The sequence below is a fragment of the Neofelis nebulosa genome, chromosome 11 (assembly GCF_028018385.1).
Source record: "Neofelis nebulosa isolate mNeoNeb1 chromosome 11, mNeoNeb1.pri, whole genome shotgun sequence".
Taxonomy (NCBI): Eukaryota; Metazoa; Chordata; class Mammalia; order Carnivora; family Felidae; genus Neofelis; species Neofelis nebulosa.
Window position 1 is genome coordinate 13899262 of NC_080792.1, and position 16103 is coordinate 13915364.

Consider the following 16103-nt stretch of genomic DNA (forward strand, 5'->3'; position numbering starts at 1 on the left):
TTATGTTAAGGTGTGTTCCCTCTAAACCTACTTTGTTGAGAGTTTTGATCATGAATGGATGTTGAATTTTGTCATATGCTTTTTCTGTATGTATTGAGATGAGCATATAGTTTTTATCTTTCAATTTAATAATGTGGTGTATCACATTGATTTGTGGATATTGAACCATCCATGAATCCCCCCAAGTAAACCCCATTTGATTATGGTGAATGATCCCTTTAATGTATTATTGAATATACTTTGCTAATGTTTTGTTGAGGATTTTTGGATTCATGTGATCATGGTCTGTCATTTCCTTTCTTCTTCATCCTCGTCCTCCTCCTCGTCCTCCTCCTCCTCGTCCTCCTCCTCCTCGTCCTCCTCGTCCTCCTCCTCATCGTCCTCCTCCTCATCTTCCTCGTCCTCATCGTCCTCCTCCTCCTCGTCATCCTCCTTGTCCTCCTCCTTGTCCTCCTCCTTATCCTCCTTGTCCTCATCTTCCTCGCCCTCTTCATCCTCCTCCTCCTCCTCATCCTCATCGTCCTCGTCCTCCTCCTCCTCATCGTCATCCTTCTCTTCCTCGTCATCCTCCTCCTCATCATCCTCCTCCTCCTCATCCTCCTTGTCATCGTCCTCCTCCTCCTCGTCATCCTCCTCCTCGTCATCCTCCTCCTCCTCGTCGTCCTCCTCCTCCTCGTCGTCCTCCTCCTCCTCGTCGTCCTCCTCGTCCTCCTCCTCCTCGTCCTCCTCCTCCTCGTCCTCGTCCTCCTCGTCCTCCTCCTCATCGTCCTCCTCCTCATCGTCCTCGTCCTCATCGTCCTCCTCCTCATCGTCCTCGTCCTCATCGTCCTCCTCCTCCTCCTCGTCGTCCTCCTTGTCCTCCTCCTTATCCTCCTTGTCCTCATCTTCCTCGTCCTCTTCATCCTCCTCCTCCTCCTCCTCCTCATCGTCCTCGTCCTCCTCCTCCTCATCGTCATCCTTCTCTTCCTCGTCCTCCTCCTCCTCCTCATCCTCCTTGTCATCGTCCTCCTCCTCCTCGTCATCCTCCTCCTCCTCGTCGTCCTCCTCCTCCTCGTCGTCCTCCTCCTCCTCGTCGTCCTCCTCCTCATCCTCCTCATCCTCCTCCTCGTCCTCCTACTCCTTGTCCTCCTTGTCCTCATCCTCCTCATCCTCTCCGTCCTCCCCGTCCTCCTCCCTGTCCTCCTCGTCCTCCTCACCGTCCTCCTCCTTGTCCTCCCCCATCCTCGTCTGCCTCCTTGTCCTCCTCCTCGTCCTCTCCATCCTCCTCCCTGTCCTCCTCCTCGTCCTCCTCATCGTCCATCTCCTCCTCGTCCTCCTCGTCGTCCATCCATCTCCTCATCCGTCCTCTCCTCCTCCTCCTCCTCCTCCTCCTCCTTCTCCTCCTCCTCCTCCTCCTCCTCCTCCTCCTCGTCCTCGTCCTCGTCCTCCTCATCGTCCGTCTGTCTCCTCCTCGTCGTCCATCTGTCTCTTCCTCATCTGTCGTCTTCTCCTCCTCCTGCTCCTCTTCCTCCTCCTCCTCCTCTTCTTCCTATTCCTCCTCCTCTTCCTCCTCCTCCTCCTCTTCCTCCTCCTCCTCCTCTTCCTCCTCCTCCTCCTCTTCCTCCTCCTCCTCCTCTTCCTCCTCCTCCTCCTCCTCCTCTTCCTTCTCCTCCTCTTCCTCCTCCTCCTCCTCCTCCTCCTCCTCCTCCTCCTCCTCCTCCTCCATGTCTTTGCCTGATTTTGGTATTAGGGTAATGCTTGTCTCGTAGAATATATGTGGAAGCTTTCCTTCCTCTTCTAATTTTTGGAATAGTCTGATGAGACTAGCAATTAACTCTTCTTTAAATTCACTTGTGAATCTATCTGGTCCTGGACTTTAGTTTGTTACCAATTCATTTTTGTGACTAGTTATTGTTCTGTTCAGATTTCCTGCTTCAGATTTTTTTCTTGCTTCAGTTTTGTAAGATTGTATGTTTCTAGGAATGTATCCATGTCTTCTAGGTTGTCCAGTTTGTTGGCATATCATTTTTCATAGGAGTCTTTCATATTTCCTTGCCCTTCTGTGGTCCTTGTTATTTCCTCTCTCTTTTGTTTTTGTTTGTTTGTTTTTAATCTCTCTGCTCTGATATTCATTATAGGCTTCCTTACACTAAACTTAGGCTTTTGCTCTTCTTTTTCTAGTCCTTTAGGTGTAAGGTGAGATTCTTTGAGACTTTTCTTATTTCTTAAGGTAGCCTGTATTGCTATAAATTTTCCTCTTAGGACTGCTTTTGCTGTTTCCCAAACATTTTGGGTTTTTGTGTCTCATTTGTTTCCATGGTTTTCCTTTTTTAAAATTTCCTCTTAGATTTCTCCTTTGACCCACTGTGGGTTTTTTAATGTTTGTTTGTTTGTTTGTTTTGAGAGAAGGGAGGGGACAGAGGATCTGAAGTGGGCTCTGCACTGACAGAAGAGAGCCCAACGTGGGGCTTGAACCCACAAACTGCAAGATTGTGACCTGAGCTGAAGCTGGACATCTAACTGATGGAGCCCCCCCAGGCGCTCCTGACCCTCTGGTTTTTAGTATCGTTGTTGTTTAGCTTCCGTGTGTTTGTGCTTTTTCCAGTTTTTTTCTTGTAATTGATTTCCAGTTTTATACTGGTTGTGGTTAGAAAACATGCTTGATATGGTTTTAATCTTCCTAAATTTATTAGAATTTGTTTTGTGGCCTAACGTGGTACATCCTGGAAAATGTTCCTTGTGCACTTGAAAGGAATGTGTATTCTGTTCTCGGGTAGAATGTTTTATATATCTGTTAGTCCCTCTGGTCTAATATGTCCTTCAAGGACACTGTTTCCTCATTGGTTTTCTGCCTGAATGATCTAGCCACAGATATAGGTGTGGTGTTAAAGTCCCCTAATCATTGTATTACTGTCAATTTCTCCCTTTATGTCTGTTAATGTCTGTTTTACGTTTAGGTGTTCCAGTGTTGTGTGCATAGATATTTACAGTTATTAAATCCTCAGTCCCCTTGTTGGATTGACTCCTTTATCATTATGTAATGCCCTTCTTTGTCTCTTGTTACAGTTTTGTTTTGCTTTTTTAAGCCTATCATTTTCTCTGATCTAAGTATTGCTCGCCTGGTCATCTTTGATTCCAAATACATGGAGTATCTTTTTCATCTCTTCACTTACAGTCTGTATGTGTCTTTAGGTTTGAAGTGAGTCTTTTCTAGACAGCCTATAGATGGGTCTTCCTTTTTTATCCATTCAGATTCCTCATGTCTTTTATTGGAGCTTTTAGACCTTTTAAATCTAACCTAATCATAATTTTAAAACTTTTTTTTTAATTTGAGAGGGAGAGAGAGAGAGAACTTGCATACGAATAAGGGAGAGGAGCAGATGGGGGGAGAGAGAGAGAACTTGCATATGAGTAGGGCAGAGGGGCAGAGGGGGGAGAGAGAGAGAGAGAGAGAGAACTTGCATATGAGTAGGGGAGGGGGAAGAGAGGGGAGAGAGAATCTTAAGCAGGCTCCATGCTCACTGTCTGGCTCAATCACATGACCCGAGGATCACAACGTGAGCCGACATCAAAAGTCAAACACTCGGGGCGCTGAGGTGGCTCAGTTGGTTGAGCGTCTGACTTTGGCTCAGGTGATGAACTTGTGGTTTGTGAGTTCGAGTCCTGAGTCAGGCTCTGTGCTGACAGCTTAGAGCCTGGAGCCTGCTTCGGATTCTGTGTCTCCCTCTGTTCCTCCCCTGCTCGCACTCTGTCTCTCAAAAATAAATAAAAGTTAAAAAAAAATTAAAAAAAAAAAAGAGTCAAACAATCAGCTGAGCCACCTAGGTGTCCCTAACCTCATTATTAAGAGGTATGTATTTTTTTTTTTTTTTTTTTTTTTTTTGCCATTTTGTTCATTGTTTTTTGGTTGTTTCTGTAGTTCTCTGTTTTGTTTTTCTCTTGCTCTCCTTATGATTGATGACTTCCTGTAGTGGTATACTGGGCTTTTTTTCCCTTTATTTTTCTTGAAGTTATTATGTTTTTTGGTTTGTGGTTGCCTTGAGGTTTATGTGTAATATTCTAAATATATAGCAGTCTATATCAAGCTGATAGTCACTTAAGTTTGGAGACTTTAATTTTTGCTCCCACCCTCCATGTTTTAAGTATGTTTTCATATTTTCCATATTTTTAGTGATTTTCCTTAATTTCTTTTAGATAGTTGCTTTTTCTACTTTTGTCTTTGAATCTTCATAAGTGATTGCACTACTCCTTAATGTTTGTCTGAGTTCACTCATGAAATGTTTTCTTCTTATAATGTTCTTCTAATTACGGCCTTTTCTTTTCCACTTAAAGAACTGTCTTTAACATTCCTTGTAAAGCTGGTTTAGTGGCGATGAATTCTTTTAACATGTGTTTGTCTGGGAAACTCTTTCTCTCTCCTTCAAGTCTAATGATAACCTTGCCGAGTAGAGCATTTTTGGTCGCAGGTTTTTTCCTCTCAGCACTTTACAGGCCAGAAAGGACAAGCATGATCTAGTCAAAGTTTCTGCTGGAAAAATCGGCTGATAACCTCATGGGATTTTCCTTGTATGTACTAGCTATTTCTCTCTTGCTGCTTTAAAAATTCTCTTTATCTTTAATCTTCAACATTTTTATTTTTATATGTTGGGGGTTGTACCCCCTCTGGCTCATCTTGTTTGAAAGTCTGTTTCCTGAACCTGATGTCTGTTTCTTTCTCCAGGTTAGCGAAATTTTCAGGCTCTCATGTCTGCAAATAATTTTCCTGTCCCTTTCTCCATCTCTTCTTCTGCGACCCCTATAATGCAAGTGTCTGTTTGCTTGATGTTGTTCAAGGGATCTCTTAACCTAGTCTGCTTTTTGAAATTCTTTTTTTGTTGTTGTTATTCAGCTTGGATGCTTTCCATCACCGTGTCTTCCAGATCACTGGTCCGTTCTTCTGTATCCTCTAATATTGTTGATTCCCTGTAGCACATTTTTCACTTTAGTTATTTTGTTCTTTAATTCTGGCTATTTTTTTTAATAGTTTCCATCTTTTCGTTGAAGTTCGCGCTGAGTTCCTGCACTCTTCTCTCCATCCTGTGAGCATCCTCACACACATTAATTTGAATTCTTTGCCAAGTAGATTGCTGATCCCCATTTCAGTTAGCTTTTTTTTTTTTCCCTTTCCCTGAGGTTTGTCTTGGTGTCTCAATTGGAGCGCATTCCTCTGTCTCCTCATTTTGTTTAACTATGTATTTTTCTATGAATTAGGTAGAATAGCTATTTCTAAGCTTGAAGGAATGACTTGTATATCAATGTCCCCTGTGTAGACGGTGTGCTTGGTGACTTTGGCTGGCTGGAGCTGTGGCTGTCATGGGCTGTGTGTCCTCCGGCACTCCATGTGGGGGCTGCCAGAGTGGGATGGGCAGGAGCTGGTGTGGGGTGGGGCTGTTCCTGTGGCTCTCCTCTCAAAGGGTGCCCTGGTCAGACAGCTGAGGCTGAAGTGGGTGCAAGCCAAGGGCTGCCTTGGTGTGGCACCTGGAGTCAAAGCGATGCAGGCCTGGAATGTTCTGAGGTTCTCTGAACCTGTGTCACTTCGGTGAGATCACTGGTGCCGTAGTGCTTGCTGACCGGTGGTGTTCCTATGTGAGCCATGCTGGGGTTCCCCCGGCTGAACCGCTGTGGCTGGTGTGGGCTAGGATCTCAGGGTTTACTGACGTGCTAGACCGGCTGGGGTGCACAACCCTCGCTCCTGTCTGCCCTATCAAGGTAGAGGGGGGGAGCGTAAACCGTGTCACTTGCCAGCCCCTGGGACCCGGAGAGAGTCCCAGCGGCTCCCTGCCATTTGGCCGAGTTCTAGTACTGCGTCTTTTACGTTTTAGTTGCTCTTTTGAACCACACGTGCTTTTCTGTGCCCCGGGGAATTCGGGGCGTGGGTTAGGGGCTGGGGGCTCCCAGAGGCGTGGGCTACATGTGGCACCCAGACCCGCTCTTGTCTGTGCTGTCAGGGCGGTTGCCATGCTGCTTGCCAGCTTTTCTGATCTGGAGAGGGGTCCAGTAACCACCCCCGCTCCCCCCCCGCCCCCCAGTGTTTTGACAGGGTTATGGGCACGTGCTTTTAAAATGCGCCTCTTTTTCTGTGCCCCACAGCAGGCGAATGTGCCCTCAGACCCTCAGTGGTGTCCCCTCCCGCTGCAGCTCACAGAATAGGAGGCAGAGGGGTTCCCTCCATTAGGGTGTCTTGGTCCCACCCCTGTACTGTACACGGTCTGTTTGTCGCTCGCGGAACCTGCTAGCCTCCCGCTCTCCAGGGGGAGTCGCTCTGCAAATAGCGGCGGGTATGCTGTGTCTGCAGGGGAGGGCAGGTCGGGGCCTTCCCGGGTCGCCATTGGATCAGAACCCCTTGTCTCCCTTTAATCCAGTCTTAGGTCAAATATTCTTTACCCTTTTACCCTCTTCTATTTCCTTTGCGTTCCTTTTGTTAATATGAAGTAATTGTCTTCATTAAAAAAAAAAAATGTGTCCAATATCTGTCTGCTCAGGCGGGTTTAGGAGACAGGATCGACAGGACTTGGTGACCTGTGACAGGTTCCACTCCGGTCGGGCTTACAGGAGGTGCAGCTCTGGGGCAGGTTGGGCTCGTGGTGCCTGGGTCCTGGGAGCAGGCGTCCCCGAGGCAGAGAGGAGGGGCAGACACGGGGACGCGAGGCGAGTGCTCAGGGCCAGATCGCAGTGTGAGCAAGAGGGGAAGGGACCAGCGAGGGCCGAATGTTTGGGTCACGCAGGGCGTGTTGCGTAACGTGCAGCGGCAACCGTCTGAAGCCCGTCCAAAGGCAAAGCGAGAGCGATGGGGGACGGGACAGAGAGTTGGATCCGAGGAATCGTCAGCTGTGGGCAGCAAGTGCCACTGACGGCTGTAACACGCCACTGTCCCTGGAAGCCAGACCCAAGGCCACCGGCGACCCTGCTGAGCAGCCTCCAGGCCACGGGGGAGGGACGGCAGGCAGGACGTAGGGGAAGGAGAGAGGAGAGCGGACCGCGGAAGCAGGAACAGGGACGGTCGTCCATTTTCACGTTGCTCAATGGGAGAGGCTGCGCGCGCTTCCGGGGGAGGGAGCGGTGCCAGGGCAGAGCCCGAGAAGAGGACCTTGAACTTGCAGAAGCAGCAGGGTGGGGGCGGCAGGGGGGCCCGGAGGCTGGGAGCAGAGAAGGAAGAGGCCGGAGATGGCCGACCGACCGTGGGTGACGTGCCGGGAACTGAGGCACTGAGGGTCGCGAGGAAGGTCTAAGATCAGTGCTGCCAGAGACGCAGCAAGGCCTAGGGGGTCTGGAGCGGCGCACCAGGTGGGGCCCTCGGCCTGAACCGGTGCCTTTCTTGCTCCACAGCCCAGGAGGGTGCAAGACGGCGGAGGGCTCGGGGCGCGTGAGCGTCTGGCTTCGGCTCAGGCCATGATCTCACAGTGTGTGAGTTCGAGCCCCGCCTCGGGCTCTCTGCTCTCGGTGTGGAGCCCGCTTTGGATCCTCTGTCTCCTTCTCTCTCTGCCCCGCCCCTGCTCTCTCTGTCAAAAAATCAGCATTAAAAAATATGTGCCCACATAGAGAAGAAATCTTAAATGAAAATAGACTCAAATTTTAACAATGCTGTTTCTAAGTTGTGGGATTCTACTGCGTGTCTAAAATGTTCTGTAAATGCGCACGTATTACCTTTTTCTTAAAAAAACACGAACGCCAGTTTTTAACCGGCAAGGTTTAGTCGTCTTTTATTGGTGTCGTGGTAATGATATTGCCGATGAAAGAATGCAGTATCCTTGCATTCTTGAAGCCTAGCTGACGCACAGTATTACGTCGGGTTCAGGTGTGCAACATGGCGATTTGATGGCTCCGTGTTATGCTGTGCTCCCCACGAGTGTAGCCGCCATCTGTCACCACACAGCGCTATTAGAATACCCTGTAGTCCCCACGCTGGACCTTTCATCCCTGTCACCTTCATTTGACAACCGGAAGGAAGCCTATGCTTCTCACTCCCTTTCCCCGTTTTACAATGCCCACTCCAGTTGCCTCTGGAAACTGCCAGTTCTCTGCATTTGTGGCTGTGTTCCTGCTTTTTTGTTTGTTTCTTCATTTGTTTTGTTTGTTAAGTTCCACATAGAAGTGAAATCATATGGTATTTATCTTTTTCTGACTTCTTTCTCTTAGCATCATGCCCTCTGTGTCCACCCATGTTGTCACCAATGGTGAGATCTCATTCTTTTTTATGCCTGAGTAATATTCCTCTGTGTGTGTGTGTGTGTGTGTGTGTGTGTGTGTGTGTACACACATATTTAGCCATTCATCTATTAATCAACACTTAAGTTGTTTTCATAACTTGGGCTCTTATAAATAATGCTGCAATAAAAACGGGGGGCATATATCTTTTTGAATTCGTGGTTTCATTTTCTTTGGGTAAATAGCCAGGGCTAGAATTACTGGATCGCGTATTATTGCTATTTTAAGTTTTTGAGGAACCTCCGTACTATTTTCCGCAGTTGCTGCATCAGTTTACATTCCCAGCAAAACTACACGAGGGCTTGCTCCTTCTCCACATCCTCACCAACGCCTATTTCTTGTCTTTTTGATACCAGCCATTTTGACTGTTGGAAGGTGATACCTAATTGTGGTTTCGATCTGCATATCGTGATGGTTAGTGAGGTTGAGAGTCTTTTCCTGTGCCTCTTGGCCATCTGTATGTCTTCTCTGGAGAAATGTCTATTCAGGTCCTCTGCCCATTTTCTAGTTAGATTTTATTTTTTTTAGTGTTGTATACGTTTTTATATTTTTTGGATATTAATCTCTTATCAGATATTTCATTTGCAAATATTTTCTTACATTCAGTAGGTTGCCTTTTTATGGTTTCCCTCACTGTGCACGGCTTTTTATTGGCGGTGTAGTCTCAACAGGTTATTTTTGCTTTTGCTTCCCTTGTCTGAGGACACCGATCTAGAACGTTGCTAAGGCTAAAGTCCATGAGATTACTGTTTATGTTTTCTGCCATGAGTTTTCTGGTTTCAGGCCTCACATTAAGTCTTTAGTCCATTTTATTTTTGTGTCTGGTGGAAGAAAGTGATCCACTTTGCATGTCGCTGTCCTGTTTTCCCAGCACTGTTTGTTGAAGAGCTGTTCTTCTCCCCACCAGCTATTTTTCCCTCCTTTGTCATACCTGAATTGACCATAGAATCGTGGGTTTATTTCTGGGCTCTCACTGTATTCCATTGAAATGTTCATTTATGTGCCAGCACCATACTGTTTTGACTATTGTAGTAGATCTTGAAACTGGGGTTTGAAACTTGAAACTGGGATACCTCCAGCTTTGTTTTTAAGATTACTTTGGCTATTCAAGGTCTTCTGTGGTTCCACGCAAAATTTTGAATTATTTGTTCTAGTTCTGTGAAAAATGCTATTAGTATTTTGATAGGGATTGCAATGAGCTTTGGGTAGTGTGGACATTTTAATAATAGTCTTCCAATCCAGGGCACCTGGGTGGCTCATTTGGTTGTGTGTCTGACTTCTGATTTCAGCTCAGATCATGATCTCACAGTTTGTGAGTTCGAGCCCCACATTGGGGTTCACACTGACGTTGTGGAGCCTGTTTGGGATTCTCTCTCATTCCCTCTTTCTGCTTCTCTCCTGTGTCTGCCCCCCACCCCCGCCTCACTCACTCAAAATTAAACTTAAAAAAATAATACTCTCCCAATCCATGAACATGGAATATCTTTCCATTTGTGTTGTCTTTAGTTTATCTCATCAGTGTTTATAGTTCTCAAAGTAAAGGTCTTTCACCTCCTTGGTTAAGTGTATTCCTAGGTAATTTATTCTTTTTGGTGTAGCTATAAAGGGAATTGGTATCTCTTTCTGCTACTTTGTTGTTTTTATATAAAAACACAGCAGATTTTTGTATGTTCATTCTGTATACTGCAAATTTACTCAGTTCACATATTCTGTTAGTTTCTTGGTGGAGTCTTTAGGGTTTTCTGCATATAGAATCATGCCACCTGCCATAGTGATAGTTTTACTTCTTCCTTACCAACTTGGATACCTTTTGTTTCTTCTCATTGTCTGATGGCTGTGGCTAGGACTTCCAGTGCTATTTGAATAAAAGTGGCAAGAGTGGACATTGTTGTCTTGTTCCTGATCTTAGAGGGAAAGCTCTGTTTTTCTTCATAGAGTTACCTAGGGGTTTGTCACGTTTTTGCCTTTATTATATTAAGGTATGTCCCCACTAAATCTACTTTTTGAGAGTTTTTATCATGAATGGATATTGAACTTGTCAAATGCTTTTTCTGCATCTAATGAGACAGTCACATAATTTTTATCTTTCAGTTGTTAACGTGTATCACGTTGATTTTGTGGACATTGAATCATCCTTGCATCCTCAAAATAAATAGCGCTGATTGTGGCGAACGATCTTTTTAACGTATTGGTGAATTGCCGTATTGTCGTAAGGATTTTTGAGTTGATGTTTATCAGGGATATTGGCCTGTCATTTCCTTTTTTTTTTTTTTTTTTTGTAGTCTGGTTTTGGTATGAGGATGATGCTGGCCTTATAGAATGTATTTGGAAGCTTTCTTTTCTCTCCTAATTTTTGGAATAGTTTGACAGGAATAGGTATTAACTCTTCTTTAAATTCTTGGTAGAATTCACCTGTGAATGCTTTCATTTGTTGGGATTTGTTTTACTGATTCCATTTCATAACTGGTAATCATTCTGTTCAGATTTTCTATTTTTCCTCATTCTGTTTTGGAAGATTGTATGTTTCTAGGAATGTATCCATTTCTTCTGGGTTGTCCAGTTGTTGATAGGTAATTTTTCATAGTAGGTCTTTCATAGTTCTTTGTGTTTCTGCGGTGTTGGTTGGTTGTTACTTCTTTCCAGATTTTGTGTCATCCTTTTTTTTTTTCCTTGATGAGTCTGGCTATCAATTTGATTTATCTTTCCAAAGAACCAGCTCTTGGGTCTGCTGAATGTTTCTATTGTTTTTGGTTTGTTTTTTTGTTTTGTTTTGATGTTTTTTTAGTCTCTTTCATTTAATTTTTGCTCTGATCTTGTATTATTTTCTTCCTTCTAACTTTGAGTTTTATTCTTTTTCTAGTTTCTGTACGTGTAAGTTTAGATTGAGATTTTTCTTTTTTCTTCAGGCAGGCCTGTATTGGTATATATTTCCCTCTTAGAACCTTTTGCTGTGTCCCAAAGATTTTGGGTTGTGTTTTCATTTTCATTTATGTCTCCATGTACTTTTAAGTTTTCTGTTTGGTTTCTTCATTTTTCCTCTGGTTGTTCAGCAGCATGTTGTTAAGCTCCACGTTTTCAAGTTTTTTCTTGTAATTGATTTCTAGTTTCATCCAATGTGTTCAGAAAAGATGTTTAATAGGCTTTAAAGCTTAAATTTATTGAGACTTGTTTTGTGGCCAACATGAGATATCCCGGAGAAGTTTCCATGTGCACTTGAATAGAAGATGTATTCTGTTGTTTTTGGATGGGACGTTTTATATATATCTGTTCAGTATACCTGGTTTAATGTGCCATTTAAGGACACTGTTTCCTTATTGACTTTCTGCCTGGATGATCTGTGCATTGATGTCAGTGGGATGTTAAAGTCCTAAGTTATTATTGTATTATTGTCAGTGTCACCCTTTTTGTCTGTTAATATTTTTGTTTGAAGTGCACCAGTGTTATGTGCATGGATATTGTTATATCCTCTAGTTGGATTTATCCTTTTATTTTTAACGCCCTACTTTCTTGTTACATTCTTTGTTTTGAACTCTTTTTTTTTGCCAAATGTGTATTGCTACCCCATCTTTTTTCCCCCCATTGGCGTGGAATATCTTTTTCCCTCTGAACTTCTAGTCTGTATGGTCTGAAGTGAGTCTCTTCTAAGTAGCCTATAGGTGGGCCTTCCTTTTTTATCCATTTAGACACCTCATGTCTTTTATTGGAGCATTTAGACCATTTACATCCAACCTAAGTATTGGTAGGATGCATGTCTTACGACTTTGTTAGTTGTTTTCTGGTTGTTTTTGTAGTTCTTCTCTGTTCCTCCTCCTTTTGCTCTTCCCTTGTGATTGATGAGTTTCTTTAGGTTATGCTTGGCTATCTTTCCTATAATATTTGGGCATCTATTATAGGTTTTTGGTTTGTGGTTGCCATGAAATTCACATATAAAATATACATATAGGGGTGCCTGTGTGGCTCAGTTGGTTAAGCGTCCGACTTTGGCTCAGGTCATGATCTCACGGTTTGTGGGTTCAGGCCCCGTGTTGGGCTCTGTGCTGACAGCTTAGAGCATGGACCCTGCTTTAGATTGTGTGTGTGGGTGTCTCTCTCTCTGCCCCTCCCCTGCTCGTGCTCTGTCTCTCTCTCTCTCTCAAAAACAAACATTAAAAAATTTTTAAATGTACATATATAAATATATAGTGGCCTGTATTCATATATAAAAAATATATATAAATATATATAGCAGTCTGTATTAAGTCGATGGTCACTTAAGTTTGAACATATCCTAAAAGAGCTTCACTTTTATTCCCCCGTCCATGTTTTATGTATATATGGTCACATTTTACATCTTTTTAGGTTGTGGGTCCTCTTATCTAATTTTTTAGATAGAGTTGATTTTTACTACTTTTGTCTTTTAACCCTCATACTAGCTTCATAAATGATTGCTACCTTTACTATTTATTTGATTTTATTCATGAAATTTTTTCCTTTCATAATTTTCTTATAATTATGGCCTTTTCTTTTCCATTTAAGAAGTGCTTTAACATTTCTTGTAAGTCCAGTTCAGTGGTGATGAACTCCTTTATTTTTTTCCTCCCTCCCTGCCTTCCTTGGTATGGGCAACTCTTTACCTCTCCTCCAATTCTGAGGAGAATTGCCAGGTATTCTTGGTTGTAGGTTTTTTGTTTTTGTTTTTTTCTTTCAGCACTTTGAATTTATCATGCTGCTGCCTTCTGGCTGCAAACTTTCTGCTGAAAAATCAGCCGATAGCTTTGTGGGGTTTTACTTTGTATATAACTAGCTGCTTCTCTCATGCTGCTTTTGTTTATTTCTTTTTACCAGTTTTAAAACCCTTATTCACAAATCAGTACAGTATGGTGAGTTTGAATACCATATGTATGATAAAACATTACGAAAAGCTTCCTATTTACAATGAAGGTATTCTTTTATATAACTGAATCATCTGATATGCTACCTCCTGCAGTCACTTAATGGACCCAACTGAACCCTTTGAATGAGACAACTTTATGATTTTCCTAGGAAGTTTTGAGTTGAGGATAGTTTCTTGCTGCTGCTTTCCATGATCCAAGGCTTAGGACGAAATTCATGGAAACAAGCAATTAGAACCTGATCTCTCCAGGATCGAGAGACAGTAATGAATAAAAGGACATCTTGTCACTTTTTAAAGGCTCCCAATTGCTATGCTTTGCAGGATATGGAGGAGAGAGGTACACAGTCGAGGAGGAAAGAATCAGCCCCCAGAAGTATACTGAACATTTCTAAATTGTCAATATCAAGAATTCATTTCTAAAACACAAGTTTATAAACAGAAGCCATCCAACTAGCTGTTAACTGAAACGCATATGCAATATAGTCAAGAAAATACTGTGCTTACAAAACCACATCTTATTTATCTCTGATTTTAAAATCATCCTTTCCCTTATGGGTGTGCAAGGGAGCAGTGGAGAAAGTGTGTATCATCTGAAGGACCAGTTGGTGCCAGGCATTTCACCACTTCTAGAAGCCGTGGGCTGGAGAACTTTATTAGGCACCGGAGGGGTTCTTTTCTCTCAGCCAAGATGTCTCCAATTCTTTTTTATTTTTAAAATTTTTTTAAAGTTTATTCGTTTTGAAAGAGAGAGAGAGATAACATGAGCAGGGGAGGGGCAGAGATGGAGAGAGAGAATCCCCAGCAAGCTCTGTGCTCCTCACTGACCCCAACACAGAGCCTCATCTCAAGACTGTGAGATCGTGACCTGAGCCGAAATCGGGAGTCGGCGTCTTAACCGACTGAGCCACCCGGGAGCTGCCAGATGTCTCCGTTTACGTCACTTTGGACTTTGTTTCAAGCTTATATTGTGCAAATTCTTGTCTTAGTCGAGGATAGTCTCCCAAAGTGTCTCTTTTTCTAGTCTGTTGTCATGAATGATCCTTGAATCCATGTGTATCTCCGGCTCAAGGATTCTTGCTTGTAGGGGTGTAGTTGACTTGTGAGTTTCAAAGGTCTGATTACACTGTTTGAAAACAGTAGTAGCCTTCAGAGAACCCGGATACCGGCCTCTGAGGTCCATTTTCAGAGCCGTATGGTGATCGCCAGCACCTGTCTGTGCCTGGCCCAGAAGGGTTATATTGTTCTTCAGCTGGAAGGAGGAGGGGAAGGCGCAGGGGGTCTGGGAATAGTTTACCACATAGGCAGGTATGAACTTTTCCTGGTTCCCCAGGCATTTCGGATCCATACCGCATTCTCCACAGCCTCTCTGAAGCGGACCGTCACATTTTCTAACGCTGTCTGAAGAATCGTCCCATGTTGGTTCTGAACCAAAAAGGTCAGTGCCTTCACCTGGTCCTTTCCTCATCCGAAAAACATCTCAAACTTTCTGGTGCTCACAGGAGAGTATAAGCGGCATCCAGCAGGGCCGCTAACAGGGTCTCACGGAGCAGAAGCAAGGCCCGAACAAGAGATTCCTTTCTCTGCTGGAAGTCTACGGTCTGTTGAGTTTCAGACAAAAAGATTCCCAGGTTGGAAGAGTGGCATCATTTCGGTCATTGGGATCATCGAGACGGTCCTCACGATAAACTCGGCAACAGTTCCATCCGTTTCTGTGGCGTGGCTGTCCTCGCCGGCAGTTATCTCTTGTCTTGCTGCTTTTCAAATTCTCTTTCTCTGTAATCTTTGGCATTTTAACGATCGTGTGTCATAGTGTGGACTTCCTTGGGTTCATCTTGTTTGAAACTCTCTGTTTCTTGAACCCACGCGTCTGTTTGCTTCCCTTGGTTAGGGAAGTTTCCAGCTGGTGTGTCTTCAGATGATGTTTCTGCCCCTTTCCCTCTCTCTCCTCCTTCTGGGTTTCCTATAATGTGAATGTTTGCTTGCTTTACATTGTCCAAGAGATCCCTTTACCTGTCGTCATTTACATTTTTTTCTTTTTGTTCAGCTTTGCTGTTCTTTTTGCTGTTCCATGGCCCCGTCTTCCAGATCGTTGGTCTGTTCTGCATTTTCTAATCTGTTCATTCTCTCTAATGTATTTTTCACTTCAGTTACCAACTTCTTCAATCCCGACTGGTGTTTCTTATATTTTCTGTCACTTCGTTGAAGTTCTCACTGGGCACCTCCACTCTTCTCTCCATCCCGACGAGCATTTTTGTGAACATTACTTTGAATTCTTTGGGAGATTGTTTCTATCTGCATTTCATTCATTTCTTTTTTTCTGAGGTTTTGTCTTATTCTTTGGAGCATGTTTTTCTGTCCATTTTGCTTTTCTTTCTGTGTTCGTTTCTATGCGTTAGGTGGAACAGCTACTTTTCCTCAATTTTGAAAAAATTTTTTTAGAGAGAGAGCGTGCGCACAAGCAGGGGAGGGGCAGAGAGAGGGAGAGAGAGAATCCCAAGCGGGCTCCGCGCTCTCAGTGCACGGCCGGACGCGTGGAGCTCGAACTCACGCGTCATGAGAGCGTGACCTGAGCCGAAATCAGGAGTCTGACCCTTCACTGACTGAGCCACCCAGGCGCCCCTGCTTCTCCTAACCCTGGAGGAATGGTCTTGCGTACGGTGGTCCCCTGGGTGGACTGTGCCCGGTGACCTTGGCTGGCTGGCGGGAGCTGTCGCTGTCGTAGGCTGGGGGTCCTGGAGCACTCCGTTCTGGGGCTAACCCGGCGATGCGGCTCGAGCTGAGGCGGGCATCGGCCGGGGCTCCTGGGGGGGGGGGGCGGGGGGATGGGGGGGTGGTGGGTTCCGCAGACGGGACTCCGGGTGAGTCCTCTGTGGTCCAAGTGGCCCGGGACTGGAGCGTCGCAGTGCGCTCTGCACCCGCGTCGCCTTGGTGAGCCGCTCGGAGCTGTAGTGAGTGCTGCGCAGGGCTGTTCCGCGTGCGCCTCGGGTGGCCTCTTGCTGGGACAGCT

The 16103-nt window shown here is 44.7% G+C and overlaps 1 pseudogene; it reads right to left on the reverse strand.

Moving 5' to 3' along the window:
* Window positions 1–12518: 12518 nt before the first annotated feature.
* LOC131489569 (centromere protein N-like) lies at window positions 12519–14854 on the reverse strand (annotated as a pseudogene).
* Window positions 14855–16103: the final 1249 nt, after the last annotated feature.